Here is a 23908-nt window from a genome sequence, read left to right as displayed (position 1 = left end):
AAGCCTCTCTGTCAGGAGACCAATTTTGAAGTGGAGGCTTCTCATTGAATGCTGTTGATGAAACGGTTCAGTCCTCCAAGAACGACAGGGCCTGACATCTTGAGGGACAGCTTACTGATCAAGGCAAGGGGACCAACTCAAAGAGGGCTCCCTGAATTGGGCAGTGCAAAGAGGTGGATGATAAACCTGAGAATATGAGGGAAAGGTACTGATAAAGGCAGTGTTTGGAAGTGATTGCAAATCTGAATAGGGTTCGGCAATTCAGAATGGTTTGCTAAGTTGTAAAGTATGCGGGAAGATATGGTAGATAACATAAAGAGGGGAGTATTGAGCTGGGCAAAACGCAGTTAGATGATGGTTTCAGCATAGAAGGAGGCCAATCACCTTTCCTATCTGTGTTAGCTCTCTGCTGGACCAACCTACCTTGTCCCTCTCTCTTGAATGTTCCCAGTAGCTTAGTCCTGCAAACTGCTCCCCTTCAGATAATTGTCCAACTCTTTTCTGAAAGCCATGATTGAGTCTGCCTCCACCATACACTTGGGCAGCATAAATCACAGCCTAAGCAGTCACGGTGTAATGAAATTTCATTCATGTTGCCACAGTGTCATTAGGAGAAAGTGAGGACTGCAGATGCTGGAGATCAGAGCTGTAAATGTGTTGCTGGAAAAGCGCAGCAGGTCAGGCAGCATCCAAGGAGCAGGAGAATCGACATCATTAACCAACCACATTAAATCAGCCTCTGACTAGATTCAACCCTTCAGCAAGCTTCCCCCGACCTATTCTGTTCCGATTGGTTCATTTGAACCCCTTTATCAAATCTCCTCTTTTCCGAGCATTCATTCTCGGAATGCATTGAGCTGAGTGAAGTTTATCAGCCCTAAATTCTAGATTAGAGTGGTGTTGGAAAAGCACAGCAGTTCAGGCAGCATCCGAGGAGCAGGGAAATCGATTTTTCGGGCAAAAGCCCTTCATCAGGAAAGAGGCAGAGTGCCTGAAGGGTGGAGAGATAAATGAGAGGAAGGTGCGGGTGGGGAGAAAGTAGCATAGAGTACAATGGGTGAATAGGGGTGGGGATGAAGGTGATAGGTCAGGGAGGCGTGTGTAGTGGATAGGTGGAAAGGAAGATAGGCAAGTAGGACAAGTCATGGTGACAGTGCTGAGCTGGAAGTTTGGAACTGGGGTGAGGTGGGGGAAGGGGAAATGAGGAAACTGGCTTTTGCTCGAAACATCGATTTTCCTGCTCCTCGGATGCTGCCTGACCTGCTGTGCTTTTCCAGCACCACTCTAAACTAGACTCTGGTTTCCAGCATCGGCAGTCCTTGTTTTTACCATTATCAGCCCGGGTGTCATTTTCATAACGTTCTTTCTGCCAATGAAATTGACAGTGGGCGTTCTAACAAATTGGGAGCTAAGGGCACTCAGTCAAGTGATGGGGAGAAGGGGTTACTTTGTCCGATTATGTGACAGAAGAGGTAGGTACAAGAGGAGGATGTGGAGGATAATATTAAAATGGTGTTGGAATTTACTGAGCCTGATTATGGAAGGGCCACTTGACCAAACTGGATAATGTTGCCGTGCAAGGGAGCTGAATTAACACAGCAGGGATCCAGGTACGACTCAGTGTGTGATGCAGCAATTCTGTTGTCGAGCGCATTTGTGTTAATTAATCTGAATCTTGCTGTTCTGGTCTGTCGCTCCAATCAGACATTTGTGGGATCATAAAAACTGTGTTCTGATAAAGAAAGCCCGAGGGGTTACTCATTCTTTCTGGATCTGAGCTGTACCTTCTTATCACAGCTGGCCATGTGTTGGCCCTTTCATCCCAACCACAGGCACATGTCCTGACAAACCACTTCAATTGCTAAGCACCTTACAGAGAAAAATAAATAATTTTTGGAAGCTCGTTTAAACACATAACCTTGAATTTGTCATCTGACTGGTTGAAGAGGGGTGCATTGAGCTTGGAAACATGGGAATGGCTAGACGAGAAAAAAGGAATGGGTCCATTTAAGTCAGATTCCTGGGAGCAAAGTAATACAAGATAATCATAAGACCGTAGGAAATCACAACAGGAGCAGGCCATTTGGCCCCTCAAGCCCAATCTGTCAATCAATAGGTTCATAAGACCATAAGACATAGGAGCAGACTTAGGCCATCTGCCTGTCGATTATGGCTGATATGTTTTTTAACCCCATTCTCCTGCCTTCTCCCTGTACTTTTGATGCCCTTACCAATCATGAACCTATCTATTGCTGTCCTATTATGCTCAAGACTTGGCCTCCATATCCTTCTGTGGCAGTGAATTCCACAGATTGCCACCATCTGGCTGAAGAAATTCCTCCTCATCTCAGTCCTGAAGGTTTGTCCCTTCTCTCTGAGGCTGTGTCCTTGGGTCCCAGTCTCTCAATTTGAGACAGAGAGGTTGGGCTCAGACGTAACCGTATTACAATTGGGTAAAGGTAAATATTAAGACACGAGGGAGGAGCTGGCCAGAGTTGATTGGAAGGGGAGTCTAACAGGGAAGACGGTGTAGCAGCAATGGCAGGAGCTTTGGGGTGTAATTCAGAAAGCACAGCAGAAATTCATCCCAACGAAGAAGAAACACACTGAGGGGAGAAAGGGGCAACCTTGGCTGACAAGGGAAGTCAGGTATTATGATCACTGCTCCCCAGAGTCTCCTTTACCTTCAGCTCCCTAATCATGGCTGCCTCATTACACATCACCAAATCCAGAATTGCCTGTTTCCTCTTAGTCTCTATCACAAGCTGTTCCAAAACAAACTTTGTTTCCATTTCATGAATTCCTTTCCCTGGGATCTGATACCAAACTGATTTTCCTAGTCTACCTGCATATTGAAGATCTGATGATTATTGTAGCGGTGCCTTCTTTAAATACCATTGCTGGGAGGCCTATACATTACTCCCATCAGGGTCTAATTGCCTTTGCAATTTGTCTACTCTACCCACACAGATTCTATGCATTCCAACCCTATATTACTTCTTGCTATCGGTTTACTTAATTTTCTTACTATTAAGGTAACCCCACCCCTTCTGCCCATCTGCTAGTCTTTTCAATAGAATTTGTATCCTTGGATATTTAGTTCCCAGCTATGACTTTGTGGTATCCACAACACTGTAACTGCCGATTTCAATCTGCGCTATCAGCTCATTTAAGTACAGCACCCTCATTGCTGCACTCACTGCATCTGGTTTCATAGTTGTCCTCTTGTCTGCTCTGCCTGAAATTAGATTCCTGTTTTTCCATACTCTCTACCATAATACTTTTCCGGAAACATTACTAACCGCCGGTGGACCCTCTCCTGCTTTAACATTTTCCATTCTTTTTTCTTGTTCCTGAACCCATCCTCCTCCCAAACCGCCCAGTATTTAATTCAAAGCCTATCCACAGCCCTAGTCATGCAACTCATCCGGACACTGGTCCCAGCATGATTCAGTTGGAACCCATCCCTTCGGCGCAGCTCCCTCCTTTCCCAGTATTGATGCCAATTTCCCATGAATTCCCCCACACCAATCTTTGAGCCAGGCTTTTACATCTTTAATCTTGTTGACTCTGTGCCATTTTGTTCATGGTTCAGGTTGTAATCCAGAGATTATCACTTTTATGGTCTATTCTTTAATTTAGCCTCGAGCAGCTCATAATCCCGCAGCAGAACCTCTTTCCTCCCTCTCCCCATATCATTGGTACCTATGTGAGCCTTGACAACTGGATCTTTCCCCAGCTTGGAGATCCTGAGCCTGGGAACCAGGTGGACAACACAGTTATAGAGTCATAGGGTCATAGAGTCCTACAGCACAGAGACAGGCCCCTTTGGCCGAAAATGGTCCACGCCGACCAAAATGTCTGTTCACCCTAGTCCCATTTCCCTTGCACTTGGCCCATATCCTTCCAGACTTTTTCTATCCATGTATTTCTCCAAATGCCTTTTAAATGTTGTTAATGTACCCGCCTCAGCTGACAGCTTATTCCATATGCGTACCACCCTCTGTCTAAAAAGATTGCCCCTCAGGTTGCCTTTTATTCCTTCTCCTCTAATCTTAAAATGATGCCCTCTGGTCCTCAATTTCTCAATCCTGGGGAAAAGACTGAGTGCATTCACCATATCCCTGCCTCTCATGATCTTATATACTTCTGTAACATCCCCCCTCCAACGCTTGAAAGAAAAAACACTTGTCCATCCTCTCCCTATAACTGAGACCATTGAGACCAGACAGCACCCTTTCAAATTTCATCTGTGCTCTTTCCTGTTTAATAACATCCTTCCTGCAGCAAGGTAACCAAAACTGAACACATTACTCCAAGTGCGACCTCACCGACATCCTGTATACCTGCAACATAATTTCCCAACTTCGATTCTCAATACACTGACTGATGAAGGCCAGTGTGCCAAAAGCCTTCTTCACTGCCATGTCTACCTGTGACTCCACTTTCAGAGAACCATGCACCTGAACTCCAAGGTCCCTCTGTTCTACTACACTCCTTAAGGCCCTATCATTCACCATGAAACTCCCACTTTGATTTGATTTTCCAAAATGCAACACCTCGCAGTTATCCATATTAACTCCCATTTGCCTATTCTTGGCCCACCGCCCCAGCATAGTCCCCACTGGAATTTAGAAGAATGGGAAGTGATCTCATTGAAACAAAAAGGATTCCCAAGTGGCTTGACAGGGGAAATGCTAAGGAGAAAATAAGGACTGCAGATGCTGAAGATCAGAGTCGAGAGTGTGGTGCTGGAAAAGCACAGCAGGTCAGGCAGCATCCGAGGAGCAGGACAATCGATGTTTTGGGCATAAGCACTTCATCAGTAAATGTTAAGAGAATAGTTCCCTTCATGGGAGAGTCTTTTTGTTTCAATGAGATCACTTCCCATTCTTCTAAATTCCAGTGCGTAGTGTCCCAACCTGTTTAGCCTTTGCTCATAAGACAATCCTTCCATGACAAATTGAATTGTTGACTATTGTCATTTATTAGGAGAAAGTGAGAACTACAGATGCTGGGGATCAGAATTGAAAAGTGTGGTGCTGGAAAAGCACAGCAGGTCAGGCAACATCCAAGGAGCAGGAGAATCGATGATTCGGGCATGTGCCCTTCATCAGGAATGAAAGGTTTATGCCCAAAAAATCAATTCTTCTGCCCCTTGGATGCTGCCTGACCTGTTGTGCTTTTCTAGCACCACATTTTTTAACCATTGTCACTTATTGCAAAGAGAATTGAATTGAAAAGTAGGGAAACCATCCTTTTATTATGCAGGGCATTGGTGAGACTGTATCTGGAATATCGCATACAGTATTTAAACGCCTTTACTAAAAGATAGATATAAAATGCGGTTCAAAGAAGGTTTATTGTGCTAATATCTGGAGTGAGAGGTTTCTGTTAGGCTGACAGGTTGAACAGCCTAGGCTTGTACCTGCTGGATTTAAAATAGTCATAAATGTTTTACTTAACACCATACACGATCCTGAGGGACCTTGACAAGCTAGATGTGAAGAATTGAGAAATAAGAGACACTGTTGAAAAATCAGAGGCCACCCATCTAAAACAGAGATGAGGTGAATTTTTTCTTTCTCTCAGAAAGTCAAAAGTCTTTATAACCCTCTTCCTGAAAGGATGGTCAAAGTCACGTTCTTGAAACATGTTAAGGCAGAGGTAGATAGATTCTTGGCAGGCAGAGGGAGTGAAAGGTTTATCAGTAGTAGGTGCAAATGTGTATTTGTGGTTATAATCAGATTAGACACGATGTCATTAGATATTAGGTTACTTACAGTGTGGAAACAGGCCCTTCGGCCCAACAAGTCCACACTGACCCTCCGAAGAGCAACCCACCCAGATCCATTCCCCTACATTTACCTACTCACCTATCACTGCGGGCAATTTAGAATGGACCGGAGCACCCGGAGGAAACCCACGCAGACACGGGGAGAATGTGCAAACTCCACACAGACAGTTGCCTGAGGCAGGAACTGAACCTGGATCTCTGGTGTTGTGAGGCAGCAGTGCTAACCACTGTGTCACTGTGCCGCCCATGTTATTGAATGGCAGAGTAGACTTGAGGGGAGTAGACTGCTCCGACTCATATTTTGTCTGTTCCCCATGTATCCCTTCAAAGACATTAGCAGCTGTAGGAAGGTAAGCGGGAAGGGCAGTTGCTGGTCATGAGCACTCCGAAGCTAAAATCCAAAGCTGGTAAAAGCAACAGGAAAGTCAGTGTGAGCTAGTGAAAGAGTAAAAAGACTAGTCACGCTTGAACGTTACTCAGTTCTTGGAGAAGAAGGGTCTGAAGACATGGTCCCATATCAAGGCTTTAGGGATCCAGGAATAAAGGTAAGGAGCCTCTTGCACATGGGGAAGCCACTTTAAATTAATGATGCATTCGAACAGTCTGGGAAGGATCGAAGTCAAAAGGAGCACTGACCAATCATAGTGAGCTTTATCACCACAGCAAGCACACACAATAAGGCACAGCTGTTGGAGCAGAATCAAGTGTTGTTAAAGTGATTTTCACTTAGGCTTTAACATTCAGGATGCCAAGGAGCAGATTGAAGATAAAACAGACAACAGAAAATGGAGTCTGATAGGAGAAGAAGACTGTGATAACATTAGGAAAAACATGACATAAATTTTGGATTTAACAGGACGAATTATTAATGCCTCTACCACTGAAATTTGTTTCAAAAATTGGGAAAAGAGAAAGGCATTGTATTTTGGTCCATGGAAAGCATGAAAACCTTTTCTTTTCATGAACAGATGGAATACATTGACTTAGGCTGCAGAACGCGAGGAAAGCTCTATTTTTGTCTGAAGGAAGCAGAAAGACACCATCTTGACCAAAAGAAGTAGTTGGAAGTCCCCAGCAAGCAGTACAGAGACACAGATTGCTACCTAACTGAAATTAAAGGTTAAAATAAGTAAACTGCTACAGTGTCACCAGAAAACTGATTTAGATTTTCTATTAGATGATAATCACACAACATTGCTATAACTCAGAGTCTTAAAGTTTGACAATGCCCGAAAACAAGGAGATTCATAGCAGCATTGAGATACTGCAAGTTTAAAAGCCAAAAAGTCTGCAGGTTACAAACAGCATTTAGATGTTGCAAGTTAAAGAATTTTGAAATAGGGTAAATAATCTTATTAAGAAGAAATGGCATGAGAAATAATGCTATTTCAAAGATTTAATGTCAGAGATGGGCCAGACAGAACCCAGGATTAGACACCTCAGAAACATAGTACAGAATCATACAGTGCAGAAAAGGCCCTTCAGTCTATCGAGCCTGCACCAACATGAGAGACTCCTGACCTTCAGGCTCATCCCAATTACCAGCACTTGCGCCATAGCCTTGATTATTACACAACACCAGGTTATAGTCCAACAGGTTTACTTGGAAGCACTAGCTTTCAGAGCGATGCTCCTTAGTCATGTGATTTTTAACTTTGTACACCCCAGTCTAACACCAGCACCTCCAAATCTTGAATGATGTGCCAAGTGCTCACCCAGGTACTTCCTATAGAATGTGAGACAACTCAACTCTACCGGCCTCCCAGGTAGCACACTACAGACTGTCACCACCCACTGGGTAAAAGGGTTTTTCCTCATATCACCCTCCCCACCCAAAACCTTTTACCCCTTACCTTGAACCTGTGTTCTCTTGTGACTGACCCTTCAACTCAGGGTAACAGCTGTTTCATATCCACTCTGTCAATGTCCCACATAATCTTGCACACTTCAATCAAATCACCCCTCAGTCTTCTCTGTTCCAACAAAAACAACCCAGCTTATCCAACCTTTCCTCGTTGCTTAAATTTTCCATCCCAGGCAACATCCTGGTGAATCTCTTCTGCACCACCTCCAGTGAATTCACATCCTTCATATTGTATAGCAACCAGAACTGCACACAGTACTCTAGCTGTGGACTCACCAAAGTTCTATACAACTGCAATGCAACTTCCCTGCTTTTGTAATCTAAGCTTTAAAGGCAAATATCCCAACGTCTTTTTCACCAACCTACCAACACGCCCTTCCACCTTCAGGCAAACACTCCGAGGTCCCTTTGCTCCACAGAACTTGTCAGTCTCATGCCATTCACTGAATACTTCCTTTATAATTTACTCCTCTTGAATTGGGTGGCACAGTGGCTCAGTGGTTAGCATCGTTGTCGCACAGTGCCAGAGAGCTGGGTTCAATTCCAGCCTCAGATGACTATCTGTGTGAAGTTTGCACATTAGATTAGATTTGCTACAGTATGGGAATAGGCTCATCAGCCCAACAAGTCCACACCGACCCTCTGAAGAGTAACCTACCCAGACCCATTCCCCTATCCGATATTTACCCCTGACTAATGCACCTATGGGCAATTTAGCATGGCCAATTAACCTGAACTGCACAACTTTGGGCTGTGGGAGGAAACCGGAGCACCCAAAGGAAACCCACACAGACCCTAGGTGCTCCGGTTTCCTCCCACAGTCCAAAGATGTGGAGATTAGGTGGATTGGCCATGCTAAATTACCCATAGTGTTCAGGGATGTGTACGTTAGGTGCATTAGTTAGCAGTAAATGTTGAATAATAGAGTAGGGGAATGAGCGTGGGTGGGACACTCTTTGGAGTGAAAACATTCCTTAAGATACAAAATTGCTTCAAAATTAAATACATAATATTAAGCCGAACAAGCAAAAACAGCATTGTAGACAATGCAGACTTTTTTAAGTACACAATCACTAAATTATATTTTAAAAAGGACATTGATTCTTTTCACAGAATCACAGAAGTATTATAATGCAGAAGGAGGCCATTTGGCCCATCATGCCAGATCCAACTTATTAAATGAGTATCATTATTTTGTGCAAATCTGTTTACTCCCCATACGCTTGCATGTTATTTTTATTCCAAATAATCATCCAATGCCTTCCTGGGTGCCTCAATGGAATCTCCCTCTGTCACACTTCCAGCAGTGCATTCCACATCCGAACTGTTCACCGAGTGAAAAGGTTTTCCCTCACTTCATCCTTGCTTCTTGTACATATCATTTTAACTCACTTTGAAGATGTTCTGAAAGCTTTTGGTAATTACTGTTATCTGAGGGCAAATAACATTCTTCAAATGGAAAGTTTCATCAGAAGAACTCAGTGTCCAGTGGAACTCATAAATAATTTAATTAATGAGGTCTGCAGTTCAGTGGAAAACTGTGACTGTGGAACTTTGAACTCAAAATTCAGAAAAGACAGAGTTGTTGCGGGAATTACTAATAAGACTTTGCCAGATTATTACAGCCTAAGGAAAAGCTTTGGTTTTGGACAAAACCATTCAAAGTGTGACGGAGGCAGAAACCACAAACTCTCACAGACAAATCCTGAGCAAAAGTGGTCAATCTGACCCCAGCAGAACAATAAAATCTATCCAGTTTCCAAGAAATACACACTCCAAAGACACACATCACAAACTAACACAAACAGGAGGCCCAGTGACAGAGATGAACAATCAGTTTCAATACTGTGCAATAAAAAAAGTCTTCACTACAACAAAAGGAGCCCAATAATGGCAGAACAATGAGTATGTATGAAAAATGACAGGCCACTTCCAGAAGATTTGTAGAGGTAGGACACAGTTTTAGAGCAACAAATGGGAGAAGGTGATGGCTTTGTGCTGTAGTTGCTGAACTGGTAATCCAAAAACACAGATGGGGGCCCACATTCAAATGCAATGTAATTGTGAATTCAATAAAAATCTGGAATTAGAAGTCTGACCATGATTGTGTTATAGCCTCTATGCCCTTGATATAAAGCTCCAACATCTGCAGTCAGTGATTCACCCAGGCACCATCTCTCATAAGGAAGAAGTTAAATGATCAGAGGCCCAGAGACTCAGAAGTCACTCAATAAAGCAAATTTCAGTCATTGTATATTAGGGGATGAGAATCCAATGCTATATATTAATAATGCCAGTAAATGAGTTGAAGACAGCTATTCCATTGCAGGGCCTGAAGATGTGCACGAGCTGATGAAACCATGCACTTCTGGTTTATCACTTTATCAGAATGACTCAACTGAATTACTGCTCTGCAACTCATTGACATCCATCTATTAGCCATGATAGCCAGTAGCTCTAAGTGCCAATTACATAAATTACATCAGGGAAGCACATTTGCCAGAAATTATTCCCTTGCATTGTGAATTTTCTTTCGCTGTTCAGCTGAAGCAAATCATAAAAGAAACAGAAATGAGAGAAGAATAGCTCCCCACGGATAGTACATTAGACAAGGGACCTGCATAATCTATTCCAGAATGCCTAGTGGTGAAGGATAGAATGGAAGACCATTTTTCATACACTTCATAAGCTTTTATTTGCAGAAATACAGGCATACAAGTATATACCTCCAAACCCAGTCACTAGTGAATCCTCATTTTCTTTCTATTATTCAGTCACGGGATATAGACGTTGCTGGCTACACCAGCATTTATTGTCCATTCCTATTTGCCCAGAGGACAGTGAAGAATCAACCACAGTGCTGTGGGTCTGGATCATATGTAGGCCAGACCAGGTAAGGATGGCAGATTTCCTTCCCTAAAGTATATTAGTGAACCAGATGAGTCTTTCCTGACAACCACTAATGGTTTCGTGGTCATCAGCAGACTGCTAATTCCAGACTCTGTTTTCTTAATTCCAGATTCCTTTTTTGTTAATGCTTCCTTTCAGAATACTATTCCTGACAACAATAATTTATATTCATACAGCACACTTACCACAGTAAAGCATCCCAAGACACTTCACAGGAGTATCATAACTGAAAGTCTGAAGAGGAATATAAATAGGTTAAACAAGTAGGCAAATGGAGTACAATGCTGGTAAATGTGAAATCATCCATTTTGGTAGGAATGACAGTGAAATGGATTATTATTTAAATGGTGAAAAATTGTAGCATTCTGCTGTACAGAGGTATCTGTGTATGAATCACAAAAAGTTGGCTTGCAGGTGCAGCAGATGCAAGAAAGCAAATGAAATATTGTCCTTCATTATTCAAGGGATGGAGTTTAAAATCTGGGAGATTTTGCTGCAGCTGTATAAGATGGTGAAGGAGAGGCTACACCTGGAGTACTGTGTATAGCTTTAGTCTCCTAAATTGAGAAAGGATGTATACGCACTGGAGGGGGTGCAGTGGGGCTCACTCGGTTGATTCCAGAGTTGAGAAGGTTGGCTTATGAGGAGAGATTAAACAGACTGGGATTATACCGATTGGAATTTAGAAGAATAAGGAGGGATCTTATAGAAACACATCAAATTTTGAAGGGAATAAATAAAACCAAGGAGGTTGTTTCCACTGGAACTAGGGGTCACAGCCTCAAAATAAGGGAGAGCAGATTTAGGACTGAGTTGAGGAGGAACTTCTTCACCCAAAGGGTTGTGAATCTGTGAATCTGTGGAAGCAGTTGAGGCTTCCTCATTGAATGTTTTTAAGACAACAATAGATAGGTTTTGGAACATCAAAGAAATTAAGGGTTATGGTGAGAGGGCGGGTAAGTGGAGCTGAGGCCACAAAAAGATCAGCCATGATCTTATCGAATGGCGGAGCATGCTGTACTCCTGCTCCTGGTTCTTATGTTCTGCTAGCAGAATAAGACACCAACTCACCCAAGGTGAGATGTCCAAAAACATTGTCAAAAAGGCCAGTTATAAGGTGATAAGGATGGTAGAGAGGCAGAGAAGTCTACAGAGAGAACTGTGGAGCTTGGGGCCTAGTCAGCTAAAAGCACAATCAACAACATCGGAACACTTATGTGAACTCACAGAGGTCAGAATTGGAGGAGCACAGATATCTTGAGACAGTTGTGGCCAAAGTGGAGAGTATAGAGATAGGGAGGAGCAAGACAATAAAGGGATTTGAAAACAAGGGTGAACACTTCAAAACTAAGACTTTGCTTACTTGGAAGCCAATTACATTCCATGAGCACAGTAATGATGGGGGAACACCCAGGGGCTGCTGAATTAATAGGATTAAATCTTCAAATACTACATAAATAACAATGGATTCAGTGCAACCCATAGACACAGGATCAAGGTTCCAGAGTAGAATCCTCTGGACCCTGAATGCAATCTCCCATTAGCAGTTACAGAGTTACAGAGTCATAGAGATGCACAGCACAGAAACAGACCCTTCGGTCCAACTCGACCACGCTAACTAGATATCCCAACCCAATCTAGTCCCATTTGCCAGCATTTAGCGCATATCCCTCTAAACCTTTCTTATTCATATACCAATCCAGATGCCTTTTAAATGCTGTAATTTTACCAGCCTCTACCGCTTTCTCTGACAGTTCATTCAATAAACACACCACCCTCTGTGTAAAAAACTTGCCCCTTAGGTCCCTTTTAAATCTTTCCCCTCTCACCTTAAACCTATATGCTCTAGTTCTGGACTCCCTCTAACCTGGGGAAAAGACCTTGTCTTTTGACCCTAACTAGGCCCCTCATGATTTTATAAACCTATATAAGGTCACCCCTCAGCCTTCAACTCTCCAGAGAAAACAGTCCCAGCCTATTCAGCCTCTCCCTTTAGCTCAAACCCTCCAACCCTGGCAACATCCTCGTAAATCTTTTCTGAACATCCGCAACATCCTTCCGATAACAAGGAAACCAGAATTACATGCAATTTTCCAAAAGTGGCTTAACCAATGTCCTGTATAGCTGTAACATGACCAATAATGGCAGTGACCAATAATGGCATGCATACTAAACACCAATGAGGCAAACTTAGTTTTTGTGGCTATCAGAGGAGGACAGGATTAGTTTAACGAAGAAGGACTCATTCCTGATGAAGGGCTTATGCCCGAAACATTAATTCTCCTGCTTCTTGGATGCTGCCAGACCTGATGTGCTTTCCCAGCAACACACTCTTGACTCAGGATTAGTTCAATGCTCAGCCATGATCACACTGAGTAGGCTTTACAGGTCGAATAGCCTATCCTTGCTCCTATCTTCTATGTTTGAGTGAAATAAATGTTTGGAGAATGTGAGGACTGCAGGTGCTGGAGAGTGTGGTGCTCAAAAGCACAGCCGGTGAGGTAGCATCCGAGGAGCAGGAGAATTCACAATGGGAGGGGAAGGGGGGTTGGGGGAAGGTAGCTGGGAATGTGATAGTAGATGAAGGTGAGGGGTGATGGTGATAGGTTGGAGAGGAGGGTGAAGTGGATAGGTGGGAAGGAGGATGGACAAGTCAAGAGGGTGATGCTGAGTTGGAGGCTTGGAACTGGGATAAGGTGGGATGAGGGGAAATGAGGAAACTGCTAAAACCCACATTAATTCCATGTGGTTGTAGGATCTCAAGGCAGAAAATGAGATGTTCTTCCTCCAGGCTTCGGGTGGTTAGGGAGTGGCGATGAAGGAGGTCCAGGACCTGTATGTCTTTGGGGGGGTGGGAGGAGGAGTTAAAGTGTTCGGCCACTGGGCAGTGGGGTTGTTTTGTGTGTGTCCCAGAGATGTTCTCTAAAGTGATCCACAAGTAGGCATCCTGTCTCCCCAATGTAGAGGAGACCACATCGGGAGCAATGGACACAGTAAATGACATCTCTGGAAGTGCAGGTAAATCTCTGATGAATGTGGAAGGCTCCTTTGGAGCCTTGGGCTGAGGTGAGAGGGGAAGTGTAGGTGCAGGTTTAACAATTCTTGCGGTGGCAGGGGAAGGTGCTGGGAGGGGATGGTGGGTTGGTGGGCGGTGGGCGGTGGGGGTGGGGGGGAGTGTGGAGCGTTGACCTGACAAGAGAGTCATGGAGGGAATGATCTTTATGGAACATGAATAGGGGTGTGGAGGGAAATATATCCCTGGTGGTAGAGCCTGTTTGTAGATGGCAGAGGATGATACGATGTATCTGGAGGTTGGTGGGGTGGAAACTGAGGACCGGGGAAGTTCTGTCCTTGTTGCAGTTGGAGGTGTGGGGATCGAGGGGGGAGGTGAGGGAAGTGGACAAGATGCGCTGGAGGGCATCATCGACCACGTGGGAGGGGAAATTGCAGTTTTGAAGAAGAAGGCCATCTGGTATGATCTGTGGTGGAACTGGTCCTTCTGGGAGCAGATGCGGTGGAGGTGGAGGAATTGGGAATAAGGAATAGCATTTTTACAGGAGGCAGGGTGGAAGGAGGTGTAGCCCAGGTAGCTGTGGGAGTTGGAGGGTTTACAGTAGAAGTTCATGTTGAGTCTGTCTCCGTTAATGGAGATGGAGAGGTCCAGGAAGGGGAGGGAGGTGTCCGAGATGGTCCAGGTGAACTTAAGGTCGGGGTGGAACGTGTTAGTGAAGTTGATGAACTGCTCAACTGTTTCTCCACCGTTTTTTGTCAGTGTTTCAATGGGACATCCAGAGAATCCTCATTGACAATTCAAGTTGCAAACTTGATTTGAGTTGTGTCACCCCAAAACAGTGAAGTGTGAACAAAAGTGGAGTTAATAGTAGTATAACAAGGATAGGGAGATTCCCTCTTGTGCTGAGTGCCCATCAAGTATACATACACAACTTTCAAATGCTGCAACTAACAAGTGCCTCAACCACAAAAAGACCCACTCGCTGAATGTCTGGATAATAGGTGGCCACATTCAGCAGATCCTACAAGTGAATGTCCATTATTCTGAGAACTCTCATCAAACTTACTTTCTGCCGAAGTCTACCATTTCTTCATTATTTGAGTCACTCTGTCAAGCCAGAGATTCATTGCTGGATGTTAGGGTCTGTCTGCTGACTCATCTGTTCAGGCACATAGCCCGACCACACCTGACCCAGTATACAAAGAGAGTCATGAACTCATGTGAAACATCATTAGAATGACTATTGATGTTTCGTGCATGACTCTGGAGCAGCCATGCAGGACTTAACAGAGCTCCTTCATAATCTACTCTCTCCTATTTAACCTCGCCATTATGAGGGCATAGTCATAGAGTCATAGAGATGTGTAGCACATGAACAGACCCTTTGGTCCAACTCGTCCATGCTGACCAGATATCCTAAATTAATCCAATCCCATTTGCCAGCATTTGACCCATATCGCTCAAAAACCTTCCTATTCATGTACCCATCCAGCTGCCTTTTAAATGTCATAATTGTACCAGCCTCCACTCTTCATCTGACAGTTCATTCCGTACATGCATCACCCTCTGCGTGAAAAAGTTGTCCCTTAGGTCCTTTTTAAATCTTTCACCTCTCACATTAAACCCATGTCCTCTAGTTTTGGATTCCTCTGCCCTGGGAAAAAGATCTTGTCTATTTACCTTATCCATGCCCCTCATGATTTTATAAACCTCTATAAGGTCACCCCTCAGCCTCCATGCTGCAGGGAAACAAGCCTCAGTCAATTCAGCCTCTCCCTATAGCTCAAACCCTCCAACCCTGGCAACATCCTTGTAAAACTTTTCTGAACTCTTCCAAATTCAACAACATCTTACCTATAACAGGGAGACCAGAATTGCATGCAGTATTCCAAAAGTGGCCTAACCAATGTCCTGTACAGCTGCAACGTGACCTCCCAACTTCTATACTCCGTGCGCTGACAATAAAGGCAAGTGTACCAAATGCCTTCTTCACTATCCTGTCCATCTGGGACTCCACTTTCATGGAACTATGAACCTGCACCCTGTCATTTCCATGTTACAAACAGTTGAGGAGGAGAAGGAAGAGAATGAAACAGAAGATGAAAGGTGGAAGCAACTGAAAGATCCTGCCATGACAAGTTGGCTGTAATCACTTAACAGTTCCCACTGACATAACCCCAATCTCCATTGTACTACACTCATACACCTTCCCTCTTTTGTGTCTCTGATTAACATAGCATCCACTAAAATAAAAGACACCACAAAACTACCAACCCAAAATCAATTTTTATCAAAGGACTCATCAAATAATCCATGAAGAAGTTAGCTAAATACCCTTGTGAATCCCCTTCACGCCTATCGTTAGTGTGCCATTGTTGGTGCTGCACACTATGCTAGCTCTGTTCCTGGAGTGTAGCTGATGGAGGGCTGTTCACTCTCACTGGAATAGACTACAGAAGGTCTTGCCTTCTAGTCTTCAGCAGCACTGGGCATAGAAGGCTCAGGTTTGGACAGCAGTATCTTATTGAATGACAGAGGGCCATGTGACTTACTCTTCTCTCTCAGCCCTACATTCCTGTAACAGATGTGTCAAATTTGTCACTATCAAACCACAATCTTCTCCTCTGGATCTCCCAGCAAGCTTTGCAACTGATGAAGTCAAAGGTGATGGTATTAATTCAGGACACAAGAATTAATCACACATGGCAAACCTCACAAAAGGAACAAAAGACATCAAGTGTACAGAGAAAAAGCAGGAATATGGTGTTGATATAGCAGATCAGCCATTCTCAAACTGAATGGTGGAGCAGTCTCATAGGGCCAAGTTGACTCCCCCTGCTGCTAGTTTCTATAGAAGATAACCAGATAATCTGACTTATTGATATGTGAATCAGAATTCCCCTGCCTGTCTTCTAAGTAGTGTTGTGTGATCTTTTAAATATCCTAGAAGGGCAGACCTAGTCTCAGTTTAATGCCTTATCAGTCCTTCCAAATGTGCAGTGTTTATTCAGTTGGAGAGTCACCTTTGGTTTTATACTGAAACCCCTGGGAGAGAAATTTCTGGTTTAGATTTGAGAGTGCTCTAACCGCGTCACATTATGAAGCACTGCTCCAGAGTTTCTGCATTGCAGAAGAATTACTTGTGTTGAGAGTCCCCCATTTACGAACACTGGACTTATGAATGTATGTACATATGAATGTGAACTCAAATAGTAGTGCACGTTTAAAGATCTGAGATATGAACACCTCCTATGCTTATGAATGGCCCCATTATATTGACTTCCATTGTGGTCAGACTTGCATATAAATTGACTTGTATACAGACTCAGATCAGACTGCCTGTACTTATATCAACAGAAGTTAGCATAACTTGCATCTCACTAAAGGTTGCAGCAAGTTTTGACTTGATTCGATTTATTATTGTCACATGTATCTGGAGACAGTGAAAAGTTTTGTTTGGCATGCATTATAGGCAGATCAGACCATACAAAGTGCAGAAGAATAATAGAGCAGAGTGAGAAATGCAACATTACAGCTGCAGAGAAAGTGCACAAACAGCAAGATCAACATTAAATTTAACAGTTGAGACAAATTGATACATGCAGTTACAGGCACTAGCTGACAAAGCTTTTAATGTGGGGGCAAAAAGTGAAGGAGACAATGGTTCGATGATGCAGTTTCCATTACCAACACTTAACCAATTAGAGTCAACATCCCAACCAATCAAGCCCCTTTTCAAATTCAGGAAACATTACAACTGCCTTCGAGATTTGGCATTCTTGCATCAGTCCTGACGAATTCAAAACAAAAAAAGGTTTGACAGTAAATTCCTATCTCAGTGATATTCAAGTTCGGTACTGACAAAGATTGTTGCTTGTAAGTTCTCTGTGTCGGCAAGAAAACCAAGAAAACTTTGTGACTCATTTACATTTCAACCTACTGTCAACTTGAATTAATGCCGTAAAAAGCAACACAGCAACAGTATCCACATTTGCACCACCGCAAGTTGGATTTTCACCATATATCCTGGGAAGTAATGAAATGGGAAGGGGAAGCATTCTTAGCCTCAGAATTAAGGGTCACCAATTTAAGAGAATGATGGGGAGGAATTTCTTCTCCCAGAGAGTTCTGAGTCTTTGCAACTCTTTGCCACAGAGAGCTGTGAGGACAGAATCCTTGTGTATATTTAAGGCTGACATAGATAGATTCGTGATTAGTCTGGTCAATGGTTACAGGGAAACACGAGCAAGTTGACATAAGGAATATCGGATCAGCCATGATCCCACTGAATGGTGGAGCAGACTTGAGGAGCCAAATGGCTGCTCCTGTTCCTATTTCTTATGACCTTTTTATTCTCAGCTTATTCTTTCACAACAACAGACACTTCTCTCAGTCAATGCCATATCTCCCTCATGCAGAGCCCGGTCTGGCTTGCGTTAGATGAGTCCATCCAGATCAGTAATGAAGAAGCAAAAGACAGCCATCAGTGAGCCTCACCCCCCACTAGACTGAGGAACATCAGTGTCTAGCTCCTTGTGACCCCATTGGGTCACAGTGGCTGGTTCAAAGAAGAAGTAGGCTTAGTCATGTGGTCTAAGGTTGAGTAGCTTAATAAACCCTGTTTTGGCTAACACATGAAGAATGGTCACTTAAGTCAAGCATTAGATGAATAAACATCTTTCCAGCCAGCTCTCAGGAGAAAGTGGGTGAGTGAAAAGGATTCCAAGGCTTAACGTCCAAGCAATAGAATTTTCTGTTCCTTGCTTCCATCCCATCCTGATCCTGCACAATTTCTTTGGCCTTTCTCTAATTAATTCCCTAATTTGACACACCTCTCCAGAGGTGATGTGGGTTATGTCAGTGGAAAGGTAACATTGTCACATTAATCATGGCATCAATACTATTCAAACCATGAAACCTACTCCTCCATTCGGTCAGATCATGTCTGATCCATTCCATGTATCCTGCTGTGGTCTCTATCTCTTGATAGCCCTCTTTCACAAAACCTATCACTTCTGAAACTTGAATGTTTCAAATGTTGCAGAAGACCATAAAATATAGGAGCAGGATTAGGCCATTTAGCCCATTGAGTCTGTTTCAGAATTTGATTGTAGCTGTTATGTTCCTCAAAACCATTCTCCTGCCTTCTCCCATAATTTTCGATTCCTTTATTAATCTATAGAATCATTTAATCCAGAGAGCTGTGGATGCTCAATCATTGAATATGTTCAGAATCAAAATCAATAGGTTCCTGGAGACTGATGGAATGAAGGGATTTGGAGTTTGACCAGGAAAGTAATGTTGAGATAGAAAATGATCTAATTGATTGGTGAGCTCTGCTCGATGGGCTGAATGGCCTTCTCCTCTTCATACATTCCTAGTCCTATGTTCTTTGTGCATGAACAACTTATTCTTCAATTTGAAAGGTGATAATTATATTTTTATTGGTTCATGGAACAAAAGTGAACAAGGACCAGCACATATTTCCCATCTCTAATTAGCCTTGAAAGCGTGGTGGTGGCATAATTGCAATGTTACTGGATTTATAATCTAGGAATTTAGACTAATAATTTCAGACAAAGAAGTTCAAATCCCACGTCAACAGCTAGGGAATTTGAAATCAGTGAATTGAATAATAAAAAGGCTAATATTAATTCTGGTTATCATAGAGCAACTAAAATGTCATGAAATCCCGTGAGTTCATGACTGTCTCTTAGGGAAGGAATCCTGCCATCCTTAATCAGCCTCATACATGAGACAGCAGACCCAGAGCAATGTGATTGACCCTTAGGGTCATAGAGATTCCTCCAGCAAAGAAACAGCCCTATCGGCCCACCATGTCAACGCTGACCAACAAACACCAAAGTACATTCATCACATTTACCTGCATTAGGTCCATAGCCTACTCTGCCCTGACATTTTAAATGCTCATCCAGATGCTGCTTAAATGTTGTGAGAGTACCTGCCTCCAACACCCTCCCAGCCAACACGTTCCATATTTCTACCACTCTCTGGATGGAAACTCTTTTCCTCAGATCCTCTGTTAACCACTTACTCCTGATCTTAAATTTATGCATCCTGCTCTTAGACAAGTCTGCCATGAGGAAAAGGTTCTCACAATCCCCTATCTCTGCATCTCATAATTTCATATACTACAATCAGCCTCCTCTGCTCCTAGGAAAACAAACGCAGCCTATCCAGACTCTCCTCATATCTGACACGTTCCATCCCAGACAATATCCTGGTGAATCTCCTTTGTACCCTCTTCAGTGCAATCACATCCTTCTGATAGAGTGGCAATCAGAACAGCACATGGCTGGTGGGACTAGATTGGGTTGGGGTGTCCGGTCAGCATGGACGGGTTGGACTGAAGGGTCTGTTTCCATGCTGTACATCTCTATGACTCTATAACCAATGTTTTAGAAAGTTGTAACAAGACTTCCCTGCTCCTAAATACTATGCCACAGCTCTAGATCTCAGAAATGATCGAGCAAGTCACTCGGTTGTATCAAGCTGTTGTGAAAGGCAGGTACGCTGAGATCAGAAACAGACATCTGCAGAAAACTGCAAGGCCATTGTTCTATTATCTGTGTTTTTCTAATTTGTTAATTTATGCCTGAACAATTTCTGCATTTATCTTGCGCACAAGAATTATCACTTAAATATGTTAATTATTTTGAATAAAAGAAATGATTTGAGGTCAATTATTTTCATTCTTTCTATTCCCCTGCACAACCAGAGTAGTTGATGTTTTTTCTTGAACTGACAAGTGAGAGACTTGTCTGTGAAAACAAGGTGAAGTTAGTTTCCCCTGTTTGTTCCAGTCATATACAAATAAAACAACAATGGAAAGAGAAATGAAAAGGCTCATTGATCCATCCAGCACAACATAACGCTCTATCTATTATAATCCACATATAATGAAAAGCTGTGAACTTCTCAGAAAGGCGATAGAAAACAGATTAATAAAAAGATAATTACAAAAACAAAACCTGAAAAATTACTAAAACTAGTCCAAAAGATCTCTCAGACACTGTGTAACCTGATGCAGCTCCTACCTTTTGTATGCGGTGACCTACACCCCAGTAAGGTACGTCAATAAATCAGCATTCACTGTATGAGGCCACAGCTTGGTCTGAGGTGAGGGTGTGGGCAACTATTCTCTGGAAGAAGAACTGACAATGGCATCCACTTTAGTTCAGATCTTACATTGAGCTTGTGGCTTCAGGCTGCCCCTGACTTATTTATTTGATTTGGAGGAGCCGGTGTTGGACTGGGATGGACAAAGTTAAAAATCACACAACACCAGGTTATAGTCCAATAGGATTATTTGGAAGCATTAGCTTTTGAAGCGCTGCTTCTTCATCAGGTATATGTGGAATAGGACCATAAGACACAAAGTTTATAGTAAAAAATTACAGTGATACAATGATACATTGAACAAACCTAGATTGTTAAGTCTTCCATCTTTTAGAATGGGTTTGCTTGTTTCGGTTCTTTAATATGTAAATCCCAGAACTTCTTGCAAGTCAAATGCTCAAGATAACTTAAGGTTTTATAACAAAAGGTGATAAGTCAGCTCAGACAATGCATTAAAGGTGTGAGGTTAGTGTTCGTCTGTGTCCTAATCTTGAGTCAGACTGGTTCTATTTCCAAAGTGGAATTTATAAAGTATTACATGGATTGACTGCCTGCGGGTTCTGCATTTTTTGAGCAAAATAGAATGTATCTGCACGGTGACCCAGTGGTTAGCACTGCTGCCTCACAGCGCCATGGACCTGGGTTGGATCCTTGTGTTGGGTGACTGTCTGCATAGAGTTTGCACATTCTCCCTGTGTCTGTGCGGGTTTTCTCCCTCAATCCAAAGATGTGTAGATCAGGTGAATTGGCCCGTGCTAATTTGCCCATAGTGTTAGGTGCATTAGTCAGGGGTAAATATAAAGAAAGGGAATGGGTCTGGGTGGGCTCCTCTTCAGAGGGCCGGTGTGGACTTGTTGGGCTGAAGGGCCTGTTTTCAAAATGTAGGGAATCTAATCACATGCTGAGATCAGAGTTGAGAGTGTGGCGGTGGAAATATGCCCTGAAACATCAACTCTCCTGCTCCTCGGATGCTGCCTGACCTGCTCAACCAATGTCAGGTGCGGGAACTAAGGGATCTTAGTGTTGTTTTTAAATGCACTATTGAATCTGCTTTTCACCGTCCTTTCAGGCAATATGCTTCACTCAGATTGAACTGTGTAGATCATATCTGCTCACTACAAAGCTCCCCATGCTTTTAAATCTGCAGAATCACGCTAATCACAAAATAATTAGGTGTTGAGCAGATAGTTGGGAGAATTAGGTGAGATGATCAGTGAGGAGCTTCCTGCTGTCAAGAGTAAGAGTCCCACTTTCCAACTGTGTATTGAATGGCAAGAGGAGGTTCTTGCAAGTGTGTGTTGTGAGGCCAATTAGTATGCATTAACATCTTCAATATTATATCCTCATGTCACTGATACTCAGTTTCCTGTTCTCACATTCCATCACATAGGAACTAGCCGGCCAAAATTCCCAACATGGGGATCAGAGATGATTCCACCTCGCCTCTTGCTCCACCGGACTACCATCAGCTTTTATTTTCTTTATTCATTCATGGGATGAGGGCATCACTGACTAGGCAGCATTCATTGCCCATTCCTAATTGCCCAGAGAGCAGTTAAGAGCTAAGCACATTGCTGTGGGTTTGGAGTCACATGTAAACCAGACCAAGTAAGGATGGCAGTTTCCTTCCCTATAGGAAGCCGATGTTTTTTTCCAACAATCGACAATGGATTTATGGTCATTGTTAGATTCTTAATTCCAGATTTTTATTGAATTCAAATTCCACCATCTGCTATGGCAGGATTCGAACCTGGAAAGTTATCTGGGTCTCTGGATTAACAGTCCAGCAATAATACCACTAGGCCATCAGATCCCCAATATCTCGGAGCATGGTTCATGAGCAGTGTCCAGCAGGACCTCCAGGTTCCTGTTGGCAAAGTGGGGGGTGCCAATTCCTCTGCTTGACATATCCAGGGAAAATAAAATGACTGTGCAAATCGACTGCGAGCTGCCAGCACTTGACTGGATGTATAGCTGGGCCCTACAGTTGGCATTCCCACTAGGAATCCTGAGAGCTCCAGCCAGTAGTTAGTACTTCTGCCTGCGGGGAATGGAAAAGTACAATGAGTGAGGCGCCATAGCAATGTGGTGTATAGTCTATGAGGTGGGTTTGGGAATTTGGAACAAAAGAGACTGCTACAGATCACATAGGAACAGTAAAATGCCATTCAGCCCTTAGAGTTCTGTTCCACCATTCAATGAGATTGTTGGTGATTGTCGTCTAACATCATGTACTTGTTTTTGGTCCATATCCCTTAATGCCTTTGCTCAACAAAAATTTATCTATCCCATTTAAAACTAACAACTAATCTGGCATCCATTGCCACTTGTGGAAGACAGTTCCACACATCTACCATGCTTTGTTTGTGAATGTGTTTCCTAACATCTCTCCCTGAACAGTCTGTTCCTAATTCTCAGACGATGGCCCCTAATTCTGGAATCCCCAACCAGTGGAAATAGTTTATTTTTAACTACCCCATCTTGAAGACTTCAATCAGATCACCCTTTAACTCAATTTTGGAGAAAATAGGCCTAATTTATGTAACCTCTCCTCGAAGTTAACGTCTGAAATCCAGATTTCATTTTTGTAACCCTTGCATCGTACTCCCTCCAAGGCCAATATATCTTTCCTCAGGTGTGGTGCCCAGATTTGCTCACAGTATTCCTAGTGAGGTCTAACCAGGGATTTGTATAATTGTAGTGTAGCTTTTCCATCCTTGTTCTCCAGGACTCTAGATATAAAGACCAGCATTCCATTGGTTTTCTTGATTATTTCCTGCACCTGTCATTACATTTTAAATATCTATTCTCCTGAACCTCATCAAGACATCAATTGTATTCAACTTTGTGCCATCCAGAAAATATCCTGCTCTATTCTATTTTGGTTAAAAAGGGATAACCTCACACTTGTTTATATTGAGCTCCATCTGCCACAGTTTTGCCCATTCACCTCATCTAGCAATATTTCTTTGTGATTTTATGCTACCATCTACACTGTCTACAATGCCATCTAACTTTGACATCAGCAGATTTGTATCTATGACTTTCTATGCCATTATCCATTAAAAAAAATAACATGAATAATTGAGGCCCTAACAATGATTCCTGTAGGATACTACTAGTCACATGTTACCAATTTGAGTACCTACCCATTACCTTTACTTTCTGTCACCTGTTGCTCAGC

General features: G+C 43.0%; 1 protein-coding gene across 2 annotated transcripts in view; it reads left to right on the top strand.

The window, feature by feature from the left end:
• Window positions 1-23908, top strand: part of ncam2a (neural cell adhesion molecule 2a) — a 1585154-nt gene that overhangs the window by 1493661 nt on the left and 67585 nt on the right. The gene's annotated exons all lie outside the window — the stretch shown is intronic.

Source organism: Chiloscyllium plagiosum, unplaced genomic scaffold (assembly GCF_037043375.1).
Source record: "Chiloscyllium plagiosum isolate Xiang-an unplaced genomic scaffold, Cpla_swu_hap1 HiC_scaffold_12, whole genome shotgun sequence".
NCBI classification, from domain to species: domain Eukaryota; kingdom Metazoa; phylum Chordata; class Chondrichthyes; order Orectolobiformes; family Hemiscylliidae; genus Chiloscyllium; species Chiloscyllium plagiosum.
This window is presented reverse-complemented; position numbering and strand designations above follow the sequence as displayed.